This window comes from Meriones unguiculatus, chromosome 1, assembly GCF_030254825.1.
Source record: "Meriones unguiculatus strain TT.TT164.6M chromosome 1, Bangor_MerUng_6.1, whole genome shotgun sequence".
Lineage (NCBI taxonomy): Eukaryota > Metazoa > Chordata > Mammalia > Rodentia > Muridae > Meriones > Meriones unguiculatus.
The window spans coordinates 94354180-94375460 of record NC_083349.1 but is presented as its reverse complement, the minus strand read 5'-3'; the positions used below and the strand labels follow the sequence as shown (position 1 = coordinate 94375460).

The 21281-nt window shown below is 41.0% G+C and overlaps 1 protein-coding gene across 6 annotated transcripts in view; it reads left to right on the top strand.

The window, feature by feature from the left end:
* Nucleotides 1-582: 582 nt before the first annotated feature.
* Nucleotides 583-21281, top strand: part of Ppm1b (protein phosphatase, Mg2+/Mn2+ dependent 1B) — a 65980-nt gene continuing 45281 nt past the window's right edge. For 5 of the 6 annotated variants that reach the window (XM_060363534.1, XM_021652769.2, XM_060363527.1 and 2 more), the window contains exon 1: nt 1693-1832. The gene's annotated coding sequence lies outside the window, so the exon portion shown is untranslated. Of the gene's footprint in view, nt 1090-1692; nt 1833-21281 lie in introns of those variants that run through there. The other variant, XM_060363545.1, reaches the window with a different exon arrangement.

The following is a 21281-nucleotide window of genomic DNA, read 5'->3' as shown; positions in this document are numbered from 1 at the left end:
AGGATGATTTCCTTCCTTTGCCTTGTAGAACTCCTGCAGTTTATTCTGGATTCATCCCGGTCTTTATGAAGCCTTCCTGGTAATCACAGCCAGAGGGAGAATCCTTTATGTCATCACTACCCTTTCACACGTTTCAGTGATCAGCTACCAGCCTGGTCTGGGACTGCCTGCCAGCGTTACTTTTGTATCTCTAGTTCTGCCCACCATGCCTAGCAAACAGCAGGTGCTCTAAGAGAGGAATGTCCTAGTCAATGTCAAGAGCCTAGACGGGAAGTTTTAAAAATCAGCGCTGAGAAACAAAACACAGAATTGCCAAGGGCTCAGGGGCAGGCGGTGGGTAAAGAAGACGTAAGAACAATTTGAACCATCACGAGATCATCCTGAAGGGATCGCCTGTCCCTTTTTCTCAAGTGGCTTTTCAGCCTCCTCAACTTTCCGCCCACTCTCCCCAGCTAGAGACAGGTCGTGCAGGTATCCCAACAATGAGGATCTGATTGGCCGGAGATGATTTCATTGTTAGGGAACATCCGGGCTTTTCCCCTCCCAACAACACCTCCCCAGAGCCCTACGCGCCCAGTTTTCCACTCTCGCGTGCGGTGCCCCACCCCTGGCTAAAGCAAAACAACGCCTCTCTCCAGGCCATGTCTGTGCTCTCCCTTCAGGTCTCGACGCCGAAGAGAGGCGTCCATCTGCTCCAATGGGGGCCTAGGGACACTTTTCTAGCCAATCAGGAGCCGGGTCTCCAGTCCAGGGTGGGACCAACCTCCACCTATAACTGGACTGCCCGTTGGTTCCTTGATGGCGTTCGTTTTCCGCGAGGCTTGGAGGTCGCGGAACTATAGGGCCCGCAGACTCTGGGCTTGGCCATCTCCGAAGACTAGCCAATCGCTTTTAGGATACTTTTGCGCGTTCATTTTAAAAAAAGCCGGAGAGCCGGACTCGGAAATTGGTGTAGGGGCGGACAAGCCGAGGAAACCAATAAACGGAGGGTCAGGCCTCCACTTGGACCAATCAGACAAGGGGGCCGGTCTCCAAGTAGGCATAATTTGATTGACGGAGGACTGTACCTATGGCTACTAGAGTGGGCAGGCCGGTGACGTCGGGAGGGAGCGCGGCGCGGAGGCGGGGCTGAATAAAGTAAATGCTAATGAAGGGTTGGGCCTCAATGGTGGGCGGTGTTTGATGGATACTTGACCTTGCCAATTAAAGGTGGGCACCGACGCCCAATGGGAAATTAAAGACTCGGAGGCGGGGTCGCGTGGGCGGGGCAAGCGGAGCACAGAGGGTACTGCGAGCCAGGCGGGGCGGGAGGATGGAGATTGACAGGCCTCTCAGCAAACCGGAGGCCGCGGCGACACGCTCGGCGTCCCAATGGGCGTCCGTGGAGGGCGGAGCCCGAGTAGGGGCGGGGAAAGACGGCGGTGCGGGGAGGGGGTTGCAGAAGGAGCGGAGCGGCCGCTGCTCAATGGCGGAAAAGCCGCCGGTGCTCTGACCGCCTGGTCCTCCCCTGGCAGTTGCGGGGGAGTTTCCTGCCGGCGCGGCTGGAGTCTCTGTTTCTCCGTGTCCGGTGGCTGGAAGATGCTCCAGAGAGATCAGGCTGCGGCGGAGGAGGTGGCGGCGGCCGAGTCGGCAGCGGCGTTGGGTTGGAGAGAAGGCGGCGGTGGCGGCGTGAGGGGCCGGACGGTGTAAACAGCCCGGGCGGCGGCGGTGGCCGAGCCCCCGAGGGCGAAGCGGCGGCTGAGGCGGTGTCGCTCCTCGGGAGGAAGCCGGGGGCCGCGGGCGGCTGTGTGGCGGGCGAGCCCGCGAGACCTCGCCTCCCGCCTTCGCCTCAGGTAAGGCCGCCGGGCGCCCGGCGGAGCGGGGAACGGCCGCCCGGCCAGCCTGCGCTCGGAGGCCCGGGTGTAGGCCCGGCCCGGGCCGCCGCCTCCGCGGGCGCGCGGGGCTCCGGGGGGCGCGGCGAGGGACCAGCCCGCCGGCCCGCGCGCAGGTCGGCGGCTCCCGAGCAGGCAGCGCCGGGCGCGCGGGCCGCCCCGGCCGCCGCTCCCCCGGCCCCGCACGCCGCGCTGGTCAGCACCTTCCCGCCCTGCTCCCCGGGGCGCCTTCTGCCCTCCTGCGCTCCGCTTCACTTCCTTGTGAAATCCTGCTGGCCTTTCTGTCTGTGCCGCTCCTGGCCTCCTCCCTCCTCTGGTGCCCGGGACCGTTTCTCTCACTCCTGCTAACCAGACGCGGCTCGTGTCTCTGGGTCTGTCCGCCTGCCCCCATCCACCGTCCGAAAATTTCGGGTGTCCTTCCTCACGGTGGACTTTCTAAATGAAATTATTACCAACTCCGTCCCAAATTTACTGGAGGCCCATTAATCGTGAAGAGCGTTTAGGGAAAAAAAAAAAAAAAAGTCCGATTAAGCACAAGTGAAAATAACCCTGAAGTAAATTTCTAAATGAAGGGCTTGGTCAAAGTTGGAGCCATTTTTTTTTCTTTTTTTTTTTTTAAAGTTGCGTGACCTCTAATACCAGTTTTAGTACCTCTAGGAAGTTTGCCCATCTTATTTGGCAAATAAATGCCTCTTAAGCATTTGATAGCAGCCCAAATTCATCAGTATTCAAGCGCTTCTAAAAACAACTTGGAAACTTAAAAACAACTACGAAGCTGTTTTGGTAAGTCACAGAGAACTTTTAAAATAGGCCCCACATGTTTAATGTATCAAAATAAAGCTGGCAGGAGTCTTGTAAAAGGATTATTAGGGAATTTGAGTTGTCTTCTTGTTATGTGGCTATTTTGGGAAAAACATTCTTTTTCTGTTAACAAAGGTTTACAGCTACTGAGATGTGAGAATTATTGAGGCTTATTGTAGGATTAGTACAGGAACTCTTTATATTGGAGTGACTACATGGATGGAGAAGTGGTAGGCTGTGCAGTGAAGAGGCTAAGTCACAGTATGTTCTGGGCAATTGCAGAAACATGCGGTGGCCACTGAGTGTTAATAGATATTGTTTCATTTACTTTGTTGTGCAATCACAGAGCTCCTTTTGTAGGCCTGCGTTGAAATACACCATCTCTTAAGTATGGAGCTTATTCTGATTATTTTAGAATTTCCCAAGAGCATAGGCTTAAAAGGACATATAACTTGCAATAATATCTAGATGGTAATCTTTTATTTAAGACCGGGGGGTGGGGGCTTATTGTGTAATCCTGGCTGTCCTGAAACTCACTGTGTAGACCACGCTAGCCTTGAACTCACAGAGATATGCTGGCCTCTCTTCTCCCAAGTGCTGAGCTTGAAAAAGTGTGAACCACCATACCCAGCAAAATGGTGAATTTTTTTTAATTTATTTTTTTTTTAAAGAAATGCTTTTGTGGTCCTTCCAAATGGACAATGAATGTGCTGTTATAAGAACTTTAAAAAAAATTGTTTAATATTTAGGGCTGTAATCCCTCTCCTTTCCCCACCCGGCATCACCTTCCCTCTTCTTCCTAAGAGTGTTAGAGGGTTTTTTGTTTTGTTGTGTTTTGTTTCTTTGAGACAGTATTTCACAGTTTAACTCATGTTGGCCTTGGGCTCACTGTGGTAACCTAGGCAGTTCTTAGTGATCCTTCTGTTTCAGATTCTTGGGATTATAGTGTGCCACCAGACTTGCCACTCTTCTCTATTTTCAAATTTTAAACATTTATTTCTCATATTGTTTTGTATTACGAGTGTTTGCTTACACTCATACATTTTGTAAATGCTCCACATGTACTACCGCGGTGTGCCTGGTGGTGGAGGCCAAAAGAGAGTGAGAAGGCACAAGATCTCTTGGAACAGAAGTTTCGGGCAGCTGTGATGTGCCATTGCGGTGTTGGGAACCAAGCCCAGGTCCTCCAAAGAGCATGTGCAAGTGCTTTCTAGCTCCTGAGCTCTCTCTCTCTTACAAATTTAAATCTTCTTGTAGGTTTTTGCTAGTTTATAATGGTTGTGTTTTTTTCTCCATTTGTTGTTTTCTCTCATAAAGTCGTAAAACAGTTTCTGTTTGGTACCTTGTTGTGTTCATGTAGCATTGTATATTCTCACTTGACCTTTCATATTTTAATAAGTATTTCTCCACTTTCTTGGGCATGGCTCTTGAACTTGTTTTGTTGATAGTCTCTTAAAAAAGTGATAGTCAGAACTGTGTTCTAATGTCTGGTATCTAGTTTCTGTGATGGTCATGTCAGTAAACAGTTTTATGTTAGTAGACACATAATTACCAAATCCTCTAAGATTATATCATCAAAAAGAATGGGATAGTGTTTAAATAGCTATGCTTCTAAGAACAGTTGATTCATAAGTTGTTATGGGCAGAAAAACTAGCTCTTGAAAGTTACAATGTTTCTTATGATGTGGATTTTTTTAGTGGAAACCTTTCAGTTCAACTGTAGTGTGGATTGACAATGTCTTGGCAGTTTGCCATAGTATCACTTAGATATGGAGATTTATTAAAAATTAGCTGAGCCAAGAGTTGGAAGGCCCACATCCTTGTACATATTTCTTTTATTGTATATTTCTATTATTGTATATGATACTGGGAGTGAATGTTCTCCCCCTCCCACAATTGATGCTATAACATATGTGATTTATATTTCATGAGTATTTATGTGTTATGTGTTACACCATATTTAAAAGTATATTGCAACCTTACTTTGCATGAAAAGTAGTAAAATAATATAATTCTAATAGTACTTTATTCTTCTAGCACTCAAGAAGTTGAGGCAAGATAATTTGCAAGCTCCAGAGGCTACAGAGCAAGGCTACCTTGCTCTTAAAAAATATTAGCTAAATGAATAAAATTAACTTTTTTTTATTTTCTGTTTTATACAAAATACAATTTTGATGATTTATTGGATTCTTTAAAAAGAGAAATTAGGAAAACACCAATGCTACCAGACTCATACAAGGACTTTTGGTAGTGGTTTTTATTTTTATTTTTTCAAGTTTAAAATTTAATAGAATTTATTCATGCAGAAATTTAAGGTATGATTAATAGTAACAGATTTGGAAGATGGCCCAGCATATTCCTGTAATCTCATGCCTGTAATCTCAGCACTCTGGGAGGCAGGGGCAGGTGGATTTCTTTGAGTTTGAGGCCAACATGGTGTACAAAGTGAGTCTAGGATAGCCAAGGCTACACAGAGGAACCCTGTCTCAAAAAGCCAAAAAAAAAAAAAAAAATGAAAAAGGAAAACAGATTTGAAAAAATGTGAGTTTTGGGTTTTCAGTGATTCTTATTTTCCTTTTTTATTTTATAAGTGAGTGTGTGGGTGTGGGTGTGGGTGTGGGTGGGTGGGTGGGGTAGGGGGGAGGGGAAAAAGAGGTGTGTACCTATCTTGGTGCCACTTGCCATGGTCTGTGAGTGGAGGTCAGACCTGGTTCTCTCTACCATGTGGGTCCTGAGAATCAAACTTAGGTTGTTAGACTAGGTGCCAACCCACGTTTACTCCCCAAGGTGTCTCTTCAGCGCTTATATTTTATTTTAGTGAACTAATTTTAGAATTAGAATGATCCTGAATACTGCTGTTTAAATTTATGTTGTAGAATATAACCAAAAATGTTAGCAGATTCTTGAAAATTTGGGCAGACCCCAGATATGTGATTTAGACTACTGCTCTCTAAACTCAGTGAAGTTAAGATAAAATAAATTTGGGGACTGTTTGGATTTTTTAAAAAATTTTATACTTGATGAGTATAAAATATAATAAATTGACAGAACTTGTTAACAGTTTCTAGCACTTAATTTAATGAGTACACATGAAAAAGTTACAAAAGCTTCGTGATCTGTACTTTCCTTTTTTGTTAAGAAATAGGCTTTCCTTTATTCCAGGCTGGTCTCAAAGCTCAGGCTATTGAAACTTCTCTGCCTCTCTGCCTCTCTGTCCTGTCTGGTTTGTGAGATAGGTTGCTGCTGCTAGGCAGGTGTTTGCTGAGCAATCTTCCTAGCTTCTTACCTATGTTTTGGTTGCTGTTTACTTTTGGTGTTCTCAACTCACGGTAGCAGTATCTTTAGGTAGTCATTTTGAAATCACCCTGATCACGTTCTCCCTCCCTGTCTCCCTGTTCTTCTGTGTTCATTGTGTGGAACCTAAGAACTTAAAAATACTAGAAAGTACTCTTATTACTGAGCTAGACTGTATTTCCAAGTCTTCTACAAGTAAAACACTTCTAGTTCATGTCTTTATGTAGCTTCAGTTGAGAAGATTGATCTGTCCAGCATCCATCTGATGCTCCCAGAAAGAACACCTTTTACAGTATTTTTCAGTAGTGTGATCAGGCGATTAGGTCAGTGAGGATAAAAGAATCTTTCATTAACTTCTTGATTATAACACTTCCAAATTTTTATGTAATACTGTGTTGGAGATTTAATTATTAATTAATTATTTAAAACTTTTAATAACCCCTAGTATCCTAGAAAATGTGAATATCACTATAAGTCACTGTTTGTGGGTTTTTGTTTGTTTGTTTTGAGGTGAGATCGAACCCAAGGTCTCATGCATGATAGACAAACCATCTGTTACTTAGCTACCTGCCCAGCCCATACCTTTTTTTCTCCGTATTTCAGATTGCTAATACAGTTTAATTTTAATAGAAACATGTTGCTTCTGCATTATTGTCATGCTACAAAATACTTCAGAAGTGTCCCTATCTACGCTATCTTGGCATAACATGTACCTTTGTTTGTTTGTTGTGGTTTTCTTCCTTCCAGGAGTCTCACAGGGAGAGAGAGCTCTTTCCCTGACTGCCTCTAGAACTCCTATGCAGACCAGGCTGTCCTCAGACACACAGAGAAATTTCTGCCTTTGCCTCCATCTCCCAAGAGCTGGGATTAAAGGATGTAGACCACCAGGCCCTGCAACAGTAGATATTTTAAAATGTTACTTTTAATAATTTAACTTCAGTAACTCAATAGCTCAATCATTTGTATTTCACATACTAGACTTAATTTAATACTAAAGTTTGTATTATTTAAAGACGTTTACCAGTTTGAAGCTTTTATGACTTGCTGAATTGGTGTGTTTGTGTGTGTGTGTGTGTGTGTGTGTGTGTGTGTAGTGCAGGGATTGAACACTGTCCTTGCACCAGTGTACTCTAACAGGGAGCCCATTCTGGGCCCTAAAATACTAAATACCTTATTATTAACTTGTTAAGATTAAAATAGATTCAAAGTCTTCTTTTGGAGAATTTTGAAGTGTCAGGTGTCAAGGCCAGTCTGGGTACATACTAAAACTTTATTTTAAAACAAAACAACCAAATTGCAGAAAAGAGAGTGTCATCAAGGTTGATTTTTAACTTTACATTAACTTTGAAAATTAAAAATCTTGACTTCAGAGCCATCACTACTTATAAAACTCTGTATCTCTGTGCAGACCTAGGTGCAGAGGATATGCTTCCTGGAAGCTGTCTACTGTTGAAGGAGCTTCTAGGGATGGAACCAATTACTGAGAGAGAAAGGGAGGATAACATCTGCCACTAATAGCTTTGTGATTTTTGTTTATTTAGAATGACCTTCACTACAAAATAGATTGTTACTGAAAAAATACATTGTATCATAGGAACAGGTAACTTTTAATGAAAAACTAAAAAGGCAATTAAATTCTCAGGTTTATAGAGTAAAATTTGTAATATAACAGGAAGTAAAGCAAGTGGGTAGTTTGTGTTTTGATACATGGTGGGCACCTGAAAAGAAGTAGGATTGACAAAAAATCCATAGATGAATTTAAACATTTGGAGGATTTCATGGGCTGTAGTGGCACAGGCCTTTAATCCAACAGGTGGATCTCTGTGGTCAGTCTGGTCTACAGATCAAGTTCTGGGACAGCCAAGGCTACACAGAGAAACCCTGTCTTGGGGGCAGGGAGGAGAGAAGAGAAGAGGATTTCAAAGTACTTTTAAGCTTGAGAGTACTATCCCTTGCTCTTAAATGGAATTTTATTTTATTTTCTTGATTAGGTGTGAAGTGCTCCAAACACTGATAAGGGATAGTTAATATACTTATGAATTGGAGAACTCGTGACCTAATCTGTCACTTGAGGATACCTAACCTTCTTTCTGTGCGGTGTAGGTCCTCCTACCCCAAATAAATGTTCACCTCTGAGATGAGGAGGACCAGGTGTATCTGCTGCATCTTGGTAGCTCTTTATAGTGTCCTATAAATGAGTAAAAAATAACCCAAAATGATACAAGTTTAATATTTGGGATGTTCTCTGTTACTTTCATTTATTCTAGGCTAAAACCTACAGAGATGTAAAAAGTTCACAGTGTAAAGTATTTAAAATGAAGCTCTCTTGTTGCTCTTGGGTTCGAGGAGTATGCATGCAAGGTACCATTTCAGGCTGGAATGAACAAAAAAGAAAAAATATGCCCCCATAGACCTTATAGTCAAGCCAGCCAATGAGTCTTCAGTTGATTGTACAGTTGAACTTCCTTTCGGGCTGGTTTCAGACATTCAGTGACCTTCCAGGATGTGTATGCTTTCTACACACATTTAAGAACAGATTAGAACTTCACTGAATGTTTTTGTTTGTTCTCACTTGTTGCCTAGGCTGCTTTAGAACTCCTGGGCTCACGGGATCCCCTGCCTCAGTCTTTCAAGTAGCTGGGATTACAGGTTTGTGCTACCTTGTCTCGTTGAGCTTCATTAGTTTAAAAAAGTTGGAGTGTGTTAGGAAAAGGGAAATTGTACTTGAGAGACACTGATTTCAGTTTAGAATGAGACCCAGAGAAAAGTAATCCTTAAACTAGGAACATAGGTATTTCCACTTAATGTCACACTTGAGAGGTGAGTTCCTAGAAAGGGTAGGTAGAGTCTGAGAAGAGGAACAGTACTTGAGTGTGTCTGTTGATAGATAACCAGGGATGGGGAGAGTTTTATAGCTAGATAGTAGGACCCTAGGTTTGATCTTCAGCACCACAAAAGATAAATCAATAGCTTGGGATTGTCTGTAAAATGCATGCTGTTATTTGTGTTGGGAAAGACCTGGTTCTCTTTCTGTTCTTAGTTGAAGATAGCTTAGTGATTAATGGCTGGCCAATGGTGTCTGGCAATACTGTCATTTCTACTTTTGTTCTCTGGCTTCTAAGGCCAATTTGTTTTTAGTTTCGCGTGCTCAGATTGCTTGTTTATCACTGCTCCCTTAATTCTGTGATGTGGAATATTGTCTGAGGTGCCTTTGCTTTTCTGCATTGCTGATTTCTGCTTGAGGTTGCCTCACTCCTGCTTGCCTGTGAAGCAGGTACTTGCTTCCTGCCTTTTGTGGCTACAGGACCGACGGTAGCTTTCTGTGTACTGATACAGTGTGTAAAGATGTTTTTCTTGAGATTACACAAGCATTGCATTTTAAGCTGGAAAGATCTGAGTCTTTGTTTTTATTTTGATCCATCATGATCATTTCATTTGAGAGTGAGATTTTGTGATCCTCATTGTTGCAGTGAATCGAGATTAGGTTTTTACATTAAAGTGAATTTACTTGTATTTATTTGCGATATAAAAATGAACACTCGTTCCATTTCTGACAGAAGAGGCCATGTTAATTTCATCCAAGTACACCTTTACACTCCCTGTTTTGGGGAGGGGTAATGAGTATAGCACAAGGCCTTAGCTTACATTTTAGTACTGAGCTGTACATCCAGCCATTTACAGTTTGTTTGGTTAACTTAAGGCTTTCATGGTTGGTGAGCCTAAACTTGGGGAATTGGGTCAATTGTATCTTGAATCAAATTGTAAAGTGTAAGAACAAATTTTAGGTTAACATATAATAGTTTTTAATTTTGCTTTATAAACAGTATCTAGTTAGCGTAGTAAATATTTTCAGGGGTCAGTAATGACTTAGATTTTACTTTATTGCTCTTAATGTATATCTTGACTCCTTTCTAAGATAAGTCTGTCTGTAGCAGAGGTCATCTGCTCATCTGCATTTATGCTGTACTGCAAGGGTTTTTTGTTTGTTTTGTTTTGTTTTATGTGTTTGGTATTGTCTGCATATATGTGTATCACATGCATGCAGAGCCTGGGGAAGCCAGAAGAGGGTGTTGGATCCCCCAGGAACTAGAGTTTGGATGATTGTTAGCCTTTCTGTGGGTGCTGAGATTTGAACCCAGCTCCAGTGTTCTTAACCACTGAGCCATCTTTCCAGCTCAACTTGATTTTAAATACAGGTGATCACCAAATTTGGACACACAGATGCCTATATAATAGTTTATTTATGATTATTACAGGGTATTTAAAAATAATCAGTTTTCAGACATTATGATCAACGTATAGAAAGAAATTAGTGTCTTTTCAGAATTACAGTGTATGGACAAATTATGGGAGTCAAGTATTACATATTTCAAATTTAAAGGATTAGAGTTGACCATTTAATTAGGAAGAGGCGACTGGACTCATATTGTCCTTTATTTTTTTAAACGACCAGGAGGATTTTACAGTAAATCTCCATTTGGATTAACCCCATTTCAAATTTGTGCTAGCCACATATGGCTGGTGGCTACTGTAGGCCATAGCACACAGCTCTATATTCTTCTCTGTATTTGTTATTTCCGCTATCTTTTGTCACTCTCAACATGGTGAAATGATTATTTTAGTGTGGTTTTAATTTTGTGTTTTCGTATTAGTGAATTTTCATCCCCCCTCTTCAGGGGTAGTCAGCATTCTCATGTTTTCTTGGATATCATTTCCCTTCTGTGTGTTTGTCATTATCATTTGTCTGACTTTTCTACATTGTTTGTTGTTGGTTTTTTAGAAAATGATTAAAACTGATAGTAGGTATATTAACATGGAAGCACTTTGCAAAACCACAGGTATTTATTGCTATGCATTTTAGGGATTAATCACATTGTGTGTCTCTATAAAGTGATGATGCTAACTAAAGATTTTAACCTAAAGATAGTTTAAAATCTTCCCTAACAGTTTAAAATTCATTGAAACGAGTGTTTAGGAAGATAGTACTTAAATGTTAATATAGTGTGTAGTGGGTGGGGAGGGCAAGGTGATTTCATTATAACTTTATATACTTTTTCATTAAATAAATTATTTAATTTGTTCTTCATCTTGTATCATTGTCTTTCCTTGGCCCTAAAAACCTAAGGATCCTTAAGAAGAGCCAGGCTGAATGGATTCTGATCTAGAGCCAGAGCATTCTCAAAAGCAACAGTCAGGCTAGACTAATGGGGGACTAGGAGGAGCTGTGGTATGCGCGTCAGTCAAGACAGCAGGTGAGAGGAATGTATTAGTGTGCCCTCTGTTCAAGCAGTGGCTGCTTTAAATGTGAATCACTAAAGAGAAGTAGTGAGAGGGAGGGATAAAGAGTTTGGGATGCTTGTTTTCAGGGTACCTTGAAGGATTGGTTAGCTCATTAGAGACTTTATTGAACAGGTAGGTTGTGAGGTGGGGATGTGTACAGTGTCCTCCTGGATAGGGCTGAGGCCTGGCAGTTTAGAGGCTAAGGTTCTGATTAACCTGGACTGGGCATTTTGTATTTAGTGGTAGTTTGTTGTTTGTTTTTCCTTTTTTGTAGACATGAGAACCCATCTAATTTAGAGTGTGTTTTAAGAAAACAAACTGAAGGGTGGGTTAGATTAGAGAAAGGGTGAGATGATAGCAGTCAGGTTAGTCCAGGGAAGAGGCAGGTACATCATCAGGTGATGCTGAAGATTAGAATAGTAACTGGAGAGGGACACTTAACCAACAGCACTAATGGAACATGGTTCAATAATAGTGGTTGGATTTGTATTTTTTTTTAAAAAAAAAATTCTTTCGGTTACAAGAAGTGTTCTTGTCATTAATACCAGTAGGTAGATTGGAATAGCAGGTTGTTTGGGAAAGAATTTTATTTATTACACTGTAATTGAACAGATGTAGCAGATTTACATCTATGAAGTCAATAAGGGTAGCTAAATCAGTGTGGTTGTAGAAGGCAATTTAGGCTAAAACTTAAGTGTTATGTGGGTTGGGGGAGTCTACCTCTCAATTTAGCATAGGAAGCCAAAGTAAAATGAATAAAAATGAATGAATACAAGTGTTAGTTTCTAGAGGGAGAGTTAGCAAGAGTTTGTGAATGCTGTGCTATGCAATACCTAGCTTCAAACCTCTCTCTGGGACCACATCGGTAAACAGGCAATGTCTGAGTTACCTTCCTGGGCAGATTGGTGATTTAGAGAGGGTGAGATTTTTATAATGAGGAACTTTCTTGGTACCAACTACATTAGACATGCTGGATCTGATAAGGGTTCCAGGGTAAATTCATTTGTGACTGTATTGCTAGATTCTTATTCTAGCCCTCTTCATTCACTGCTTTTAAACATAGCACTCATATGAGCAGTCAGACCTACAAATAACATTTTCTCTAAAATACTCATCAGACCTTTGCTTGGCTCCCCCCTTCTTTGCTTTTTATAATTTAGATCTTTTCATCTGGAAGGGAGAAGATGACAAAGAGCTAGTGCACCTCTGAACTTGTTTCACTATCATTCCTAAATGAAAACGGTTGTGTCAAGGAAGAACAGTTATTTATTTCTGGGCTTGGTGAAATTAAAAGGGTGATCTCTGTCACTGAAATTGGTCATGAAATCATGGCAAAGTCCAAAGTAGCACCAGCCTTTGTTTTATTATCCAGGTGGTTAAATACAAATGCAAACACAACTTTAGTTCCAGCACAACTAGCTGAAAAATAAAATCATAAATCTGGGAAAGGAAAGGATTTTTTTTTTTTAACATAGCTTTTAAGCTTACTAGAAGCTTTTAATATACACATGCAGTTTGCTTGAGTCCTTAAACTACTTTCTGGAGACTTTGCTTCAGTCTCTTTAAAACCCACAGCCATGAAGGAAAGAAACAAAAAGCAGATGATAAACAGCATACATAGATCTCACATGTGTCATGTGAAGTGAAAGAAACCAGGCACAAAGGAGTGTGTGTGTCTCATACATGCAATTCTAGGAGCAGCAGAGCTTCATATTGAGAGCAGGTCACTGACTGCCCTAAATTGGATGGGGAGAGCATCAGAGAATGCAAGTACTTCAGAGGGATGGGAATGCTGTTTCTCAAATGGTGGGCACATTTGTAAGCACACATCAAACTGTGCCTAAAGTGGATGCATCCTCTATGTCAGAAGTCAGAACCCCACAAGCCCTTCAGCAGCAGGGTGGATGGACCTGCACAGATTGCATTCTCATAGTAAACTTACTCCCTTTAATAGTAAAGCACACAGAAGAGAAGGGATTTCAGAAAAGGAATCACGCACATGCTGTCCATAGTGTTTGGATACAGTGCTTAAATACATTTTTCTCTTTCCTGGGTTTGCTGGTTTCAGGAGTCATTAAAAAGATTTTAAAAATAAAATAATTTAAAGGGATAGTTAGATGTAGTAGAACCCAGCTTGAAACACTCAAGGGGTCAATAAATTTAATATATAAAAGGTTAGTCATTTTAAACATTAGATATTTTGTTACCACCTTGAGAATTTTTTATTCCAGTTGAGAGTGGGAGAAGTGTTGAAAGATATTTGATATCATTGTGAACCCCAAAATTGTGAACTGTAGAACCCTGTTTCTTGTTTGGTATGGTTGAGCCCTGTCACACACCTTTAATCCAATAACTTTGTTTATTATAAACAGGCGGTTCAGCCATCCCTAGCACATACCTTTAATCCAAGAGTTTTCTGTACCCAAAGTTAATACTAGGTCAAGAGGCAGAGCAGGAAACCAGCCGACAGGGCTTTGAGTTCAGGGTTATTTAAGACTGTGTAGAAGGAGAAGGAGCTTTGAGCTCCAAGCCCTGTAGCTCTTTGGTTTTAGTTTAAGCTTTAGCTCTCAGGGTTTTGGGGGATTTTGGGGGGCTTTGAGCTAGCAAGCCTTTGGCTTTGGTGTTTTTTTTTTTTTGTTTTGTTTTTTGTTTTGTTTTTTGCCTTTTCCTCCTGGGCTATTAGCTGAGCTAGTGAGCCTTTTGGGTTTTTCCATCTGGACCTGAGCTGAGAAGGAAGGTCAGCTGGGTGCTTTCTCTGCCTCTCTGAGCTAGCAGGTTTTCACCCTAGCATCTGGCTCCTGAGTCTTTATTAGTAAAATCAAATGGTTGGGATTTTCATTTTTATAAAACAACAGAGGAATGAGCCTATGAGGTCTGATTTTGATTGCCTGATTTGGTATCTTGATAGCTGTTCATCTTTGACTAATTTCTTTACCTCTGTTAGGTATATGCAATGTGGTTATCATAGTATCTTTTTCTAGGGTTGTGGGCATAAGTGCTTTAAGTTGTTCTGTCTGATCAAGTACAGTTCTAGAGCAGTTTGACAGTTGATCACTTCTTCCTCTATAAATATTTCTTTGGTCTTCAGGGGTGCTACTTTCTTGAGTTCCACCCCCACACTCCTGTTTGCTGATTCTCAAAGAACTTCTACATCATTTTTTTCACCTTTTGACTAGTAGATATTGCAGTACTCTAGAGCAGTGATTCTCAACCTATGGGTTGTGACCTCCAGGGGTCATATACCATATATCTTGCATTATTTCGTATTTACAGTGGATTCATAACAGTAGCAAAACTATAGTTATGTAGCAAAATAATTTTATGTTTGGGCGTCATCACAACATGAAAAAGTATATTAAAGGGTCAAAGTGTCAGGAGGGTTGAGAACTACTGGTCTAGAGTGGTCTAGAGCTTGTTTCTTCACGCTCCTCTTTTTTGACAATACACTTAGTTTTAGTGGGTTCCAAACATGTCTTCAAATCCCATCCTTGCCCTGCATATCATAGTCTTATGTCCACCTGACATACGCTTCATCTCTTTCAAGTTGCTAATGTGTCAAAGATTAAATCAGGGCTTTTTAACTGGAGCCTATCGACCCTCACCTGCATCTGAGGATAAAGAGGATGGATTTCATTTTTCTCTAATCCCTAACTGAAATTTAGTATTTTCTTAAAGTCTAACATTTAAATCATGTTATAGTCATTGGAGGATTCCTAAAACATTGCCAAAATCATTGCCACTATTTCAGAGTTGTGTTACTGTATTAAGCCTGCAACTGGGTCCTGTCATTGTTAATGAAGAAGACATGTTAGTTTGTCAGGGTTCTGTAGTTACCCAGATTATCACAGGCATTTTATGGTTTTCTGACTACTGATCTCATATACTGTGATAGTCTAGCCTGTTTTTATTTCTCACTTAAATCATACAGTATATATTAAAAGTTTTAAGAATTTATTTTTATGTGTGCTAGTGTTTAAGCTATGTGTATGTGTGACATACACATGCATTACTGTGAAGGCCAAAAGAGGGCATTGGGTCCCCTCAAACTGTAGTTAGAAATGGTAGTGAGCCACCATGTGGGTGCTGGGTGTCAGAACACTGGTACTCGGGAAGAGCAGTCAGTGCTCTTTAGCACCACCCTTCTCTCTTGCCTCCAGTATCTAATTTTGATTTATATTTTCTTTTAGCTAATGAAATTCATTCATATTCTTCTCTCTCAGTTATACCTGTTTTAGGATCATATGCCCATAATGAAAAGATAAAGACAACAGTCTGGAAAAAGGACAAGTGATGTTAATTCTTTGGGGAAATTCTCTGTAGCCCTGGTTATCCTTAAACTCACAGCAATTCTCTTGCCTCAAGGTCTCCCAAATGCTGGGATTAGGGTGCCGATACCTAATTCCTCTTTTATATGCTGCAATATCCTGTTTTGAGAAGTTCTAATTTAAAGCTTACCAGACAGTAAAGAGGGCTTTTGGGTTTTTGCTATAGCTTGTATACATACATATTCAGTTCATAGTTCAGATCTGCATATAGTTTGCATTTCAGAATATACTATTCATAGCTAAACAATGATGGGACTTCTTTTTTTTTTTCTAAGTAAAATTTCTAGCAAAGCAAAATGCAGCTGTCAGAGTACCACTATACTTGTCTTTTATAGCTTAACTGATGTTTTCCTTAGAAGGGGTCAAAAAGGCATTGTTCTTGCCCTGAATGTGAAACCCTTGAACATAGTGTAGCTCCATGTAGATACTTGTCTAGCATGTGTGAAGCTCTAGGTCTGATTCCCAGGGGAAGATAATGCTGGCTATGCTTTCAGACTAGGAAAAGTGAGGAGGAGTCATTCCTGTGATCACTCTCACATAGAAGTTAATTTCACAAAAAATGTGATCTAATGAGTTGTTTGTTTTTTTTTCACTCCCAAGTTTCACTTTTGAGGAATTTTTAAGACTTCAAAGGCTTTTATATCTGTGAATAATACCTATTGTTTATTAGCTGGGTATGGTCAATGTCTGCTTAACTTAATACAGTACAAATGATAAAATCAACTTATTAATTATTTGATAGTTCAAATTTTTGAACTATCATATAATTATTTTAAAAATCTTAAGTAATCCTGCTGATATTTTGAAGAAATGACCTATGCTTTAATACTAAAACATTAAGAATTGAAAGGAGGGTATGATAGTTCACTCCCATTGTATAATCCTAGCACTTGGGAAGGGGAAGCAGGAAAAACAGGAGTTCAGAGTCATTCCTCAAGTTGACCTTTCTCAGAAAACAATAAAAATAAATAAATAAATAGATAAATAAAAAAAAAAATAAATAAATGTGCAGGGCTGAGGAGCTGGCTTACTAGGTAGTGCTTCCCATGCCACCACGCTTGATCATCCTGAGTTTAAGTCCTGAGCTCCACACAACGGGGGATAACCGACCTCCACAAGTTGTCCTTTGTTTGACAAGTGCTACGTGAGACACACATACACACAAAACAATCTTTAAAAGTCGGATGAGATCAATTGTTTAGTTTCTGTGAGTTTACTGATGGTAGGGCCTCTGTGTTCTTTTTCTCTGCTCCTTCAAGCAGTTGACAGAACTCGAGTTCAGGATTAGTTGCAGTCATTGTGAACACTCTAACAGTAATTGCTGTTAATCTGTCTAACAACAGGCTGGAAGTGAAGGGCACTGGGCTAGATCATATAAATGTATCTTGATAATCCTTCATGCACTGTGTCCTCAAAATTTTGAAACTGGGAAGCCACTATTGTAACTAGTTTGTAAGAGTTTAAAATTTTTCCTAGCTCTCTGTGGTATGTGTGCAGCCTCATACACACACATAAACATAATAAATAAAATACAGTTTTTTTGAAAAATGGAGAAAAGAATGAGACTCTTTAGTTGACTTATGTGGAGGGTGTGTTCCCCTCATTTTACAGAAACTGGGGTAAAAGAAAGACTTGTCATTTAGCGGGTAGACAGTATGTCAGTATCTAGTATTCAAGTCCAAACAGACTGAGCCTAGAGTTTTCCTTTTAACTACAAATGAGTAGGGTATGAGGATAAATTATTTTAAGCAGTATTGATAGAGAAGTTTATAGACTTGATAAAACCTCTTACTATGTGATTCAGAAAAGTCATGGACATTAACCTCAATCTTTAAAATGTTATCACCACCATACATGCTCAGTGGCATGTACACAAACAAAATTATAAATAAAAAACTAACTTGAATTTGGCTGTTGACCTAGGGCTGTATATTACCACAAACAATAAAATTTAAGCTGGGAAGATAGCTCAGTAAAGTGCTTGTTACACAAACAACAAGATTTCAGTCAGTCTCTTAGAACCCATGGTTTAAAAAAAAAAATATGCTGTGTTTGTTGCACATGTTTTTAACCCAAGTTCTGGGGTGGCAGAGTTCTCAATCCTAGGGGTTTGTTGGCCAGCTAGCTTACCCTAATCAGTGAACTCCCAGCCAGTGAGAGACACCACCTCAAAAAAAGATAGTTTTTAAGGAACAACACCCAAGACCATCCTCTGGACTTCACATGCCCACACGTTTATGTGCACACAGAAATAAACAAAAGAAAAAAGTTAGATTGTTTCTGTTAACCTACATTGCTTTTATGTTTTAGGTAGTTTGATCATAGTTTCAGTGCTGTCATTTTTTAACTCAAAAAAATGAGTTAATTATTATTAGCAAGTGTTCTTCCTATAAATTTATTTTGCATTGGCTTCTAAATGTTATATGATCACTGTTAGAACTGATGCTCTTTTTTCTGGAGTTTGAGGTTGGACTCAGTGCCCTGGGTCATATATTATGATCAGCTTCTGTTTTACCACTGTGTTATACCACCTGTTATATCACCCATTATTCCAAGTAAAATGTTAATGTAAGTGTTGAAAGAATTTTCAGTTAATTATCATTTGGTTTTCTGCTGTGAAACATCAAAGGAGTTTTCCTTGCTTTTGCTGTATGAGGCCTTCCTAGATGCAGTATGGATTCAGCTTTTTGTGCAGAGGATATTGTAACCCCATTCTTTTTTTTTTAATTAGTTCTTTGTGAATTTTACATCATGCACCTCCATCCCACTCATCTCCTCTTCCCCACATACCCACCCTCCACCCTTGCAATCTTATCCCCCTCTCTAGCACATGCATGCAGAGAAAAAAAAATCTTGTGTGAAAGCTGTAGTGTCACAGTGTGTTCTGCAGTATACCCTTTTGCCCACACTTCTTTGCTTGCAAATGTTAATTGCAATGACTTGTTAGTCTGTTTCTGTTACTCTGTCAATACTGGAACCACACTGGGACTCCTCATGGATATCCTGTTATTGCCCTGTGTCATGGAGATCTTGTAGTTTTTGATCTATAGGATGGGCCCCTTCATACACTCCCACAGTTCATCGATGGGGTGGGCCAATTCAAAGACCTGGATCTCGTCCTGAGAGGTGTCTGAGCTGGTCAGCCTACTGGTTCTCATGTTCTCATCTCATGCTGGCTCACCAGCAAACCTTGAAAATATCGTCAGCTCTATCCTGCTGCCCAGGCAAGGTGCAGGGCCCCTTCTTCCAAGTGTTCTCCCACTCTCATGACCCTGGGGCTATCTCTCTGGCCTGCCATAGATGGTGAGGGAAGGGAGGGGAGCATCTCTCCCTTATTCATGTCACCACAGATCAGACAATAGGCAGGACGGACTTACCTGTAAACAGCCCCATGTCCATGGCCAGCTCTACTGTGCTGCTCAGGTGAGGAGCAGAGACAGCTCTCCTGATCTTATGACCCCAGGGCTATTTCTCCCACCTGCCATAGGTAGTGAGGGACAAGAGTGGGGGAGGGCAGACAAATTGTGGGCCCAGCTCTCCCATGCTCAGACCCTTGGGATCAGGTCACCTGTGGCCCCCTCCCCTATCAGGGTCAGCTCTACTGTGCTGGCTAGGTGAAGGACAAGGACAGCTCTCCTGCTCTCATGACCCTGTCAGGGCTAGCTCTCCCGCCCACTACAAGAGGGGAGGACATTAGGGAGTGGAGGGGATCTCTCCCTTGCTGATGCCTCCACACAGCAGACAAGAGGCAGTGCTTACTCACCTGCAACCTCCACATCCAGGATCAGCTCAGGCTAGCTTACCTGCCATCCAACAATGTGTGTGTGTGTGGGGGGAGGAGGGGTCAGTCCTCCTGCCCCCAGGGCCAGCTCTCCCATGATGCCCAGGGAAGGTGTGGGGCCAGTTTTGCACAGCCTGCAGACATCAACATGTCCCCAGGCTGCAGCTACGACCAGGGATGTCTGCCTGGCCTTTGGTGGTAACAGACCCCTGCTGCAGGGCCACAGACCCAGATGTAACCCCTATTGGCAGCACAGGCCAGGACCTCACCATAGTCCCAGGTGGCATCACTGGCTACTCACATCAGGCTCCTTGAGTCTCCAGTTCTGCCCGTCTTCATTGTGACCACATCCTTTCTTTCATTTCTCTACCACTTTCAGCTCCCCTTAATGGCGCCTGGGGCCTCTTGCATATCTGGGGCTGTCTCTGGAGTGCTGTGGCCTGCTCATGCATATGGCCTTGGGCAGGTGTAATCCTTTTTTTTTTGTTTTGTTTTGTTTTTGAGACAGGGTTTCTGGGTAGCTTTTTGGCTGTCCTGGACCTGCAGGCCAGGCTGGCCTTGAACTCACGGTGATCTGCCTCCCTCTGCCTTCTGAGTGCTGGGATTACAGGGGTGCCCCACCACACCCAGCCACATAATCCCTTTCTTCTCTTTAAAAGCACTTACATTTTGAATTGTGTTTAGAAACAAAACAAAACTAGTGTGCTGGTGAGTGCCTCTAATCCGAGCAGTCAGGAGACAGAGGTTATAATACGCTTTTTGTATGTGATGATGTGCTGATTATAAATTTGCTTTTGATTTTCAGAAAATACTAAAACTTAAATTATCCATAAAGTCTCCTTCACTTCCCCTTTAAGACAGTTCCAGTATACACCTCAGGCTGGTCCAGAGCATCCTGACCTTTTGTTTGGCCTCTTGCTGAGATTATAGGCATGTACCATCAGACTGCCTCTTTTCATTCCTCTTGAAAGTAATTTTAAAGAGTTTTCAGAAAATTGGGTAAACAGTTAAATTTAAATGAGTTGATCTTCTGTTTGTAAGTGTTAGACCAGACGTCTGCTCAAACAGAAGGGACATTTATTTTGGCTGAACAGTTTCTGTTCTACATATGTGTTTACATAGCATTTTCACAGTCCATAATTAAACAGAACAAATACCTCTTTGGAGGGTTATTATTGTAACATTGTCAAAGATATAGATATTAATGACTTGAATAAAGTACTAAGATGTTTTACCAAGAGTCTTTATATTGGTGTATACAAGCTATTTGAATAGTTCTATAGCCTAGTTTTAAGTTGAATAATGATTCATGATTCCATAAACAAAATAATAGACAGTAACATTTTTCTGTTTGTATCCACGTTCTTTCTCCATTACTTTTCTTCACTAGAAATAACTACTGCCAAGAGCGTCTTTATAGTAATTTTAATTTTTACACTATTCAAACATGTTTTGCCACATACTCAAGTTTTTAAACTAGTTGGCTGTAAGTTTCCTAATTTTTTAAGAAATAAGTAACATCACACCACACTCTAGCTTTGTTTTTAAGATTTATCCATAGTGATACATGTGAATATTAGCCATACTTTTAACTTCTGTAGGGTCTTACAGTATGTATAATGTTGTTAGTGTTTTCTTGTAGCTGTAAGGATTTCTTTGGAAAGAATATTCAAACAACCGTTCTGCAGGAAATTACTTGTATGTTTACTTTACCATCTAATATTCTGGAGATTTCAGATGCTGTTTTGGTTTCTGGTTCAATAGTGTGACCTAGTTTTTTCCCTTCTCTGGGAATTTTTAGGATTTCATCATTTAACACTCGTGTTTTGAAACTTAAGTTTGTTTTTGGTTGTGGTTCTGCTTTCAGTCTTTATTTGTAGTACTCTTTAGCTAGAGAAACTTCTCAACCATTTCTTTGATAAATTTCTT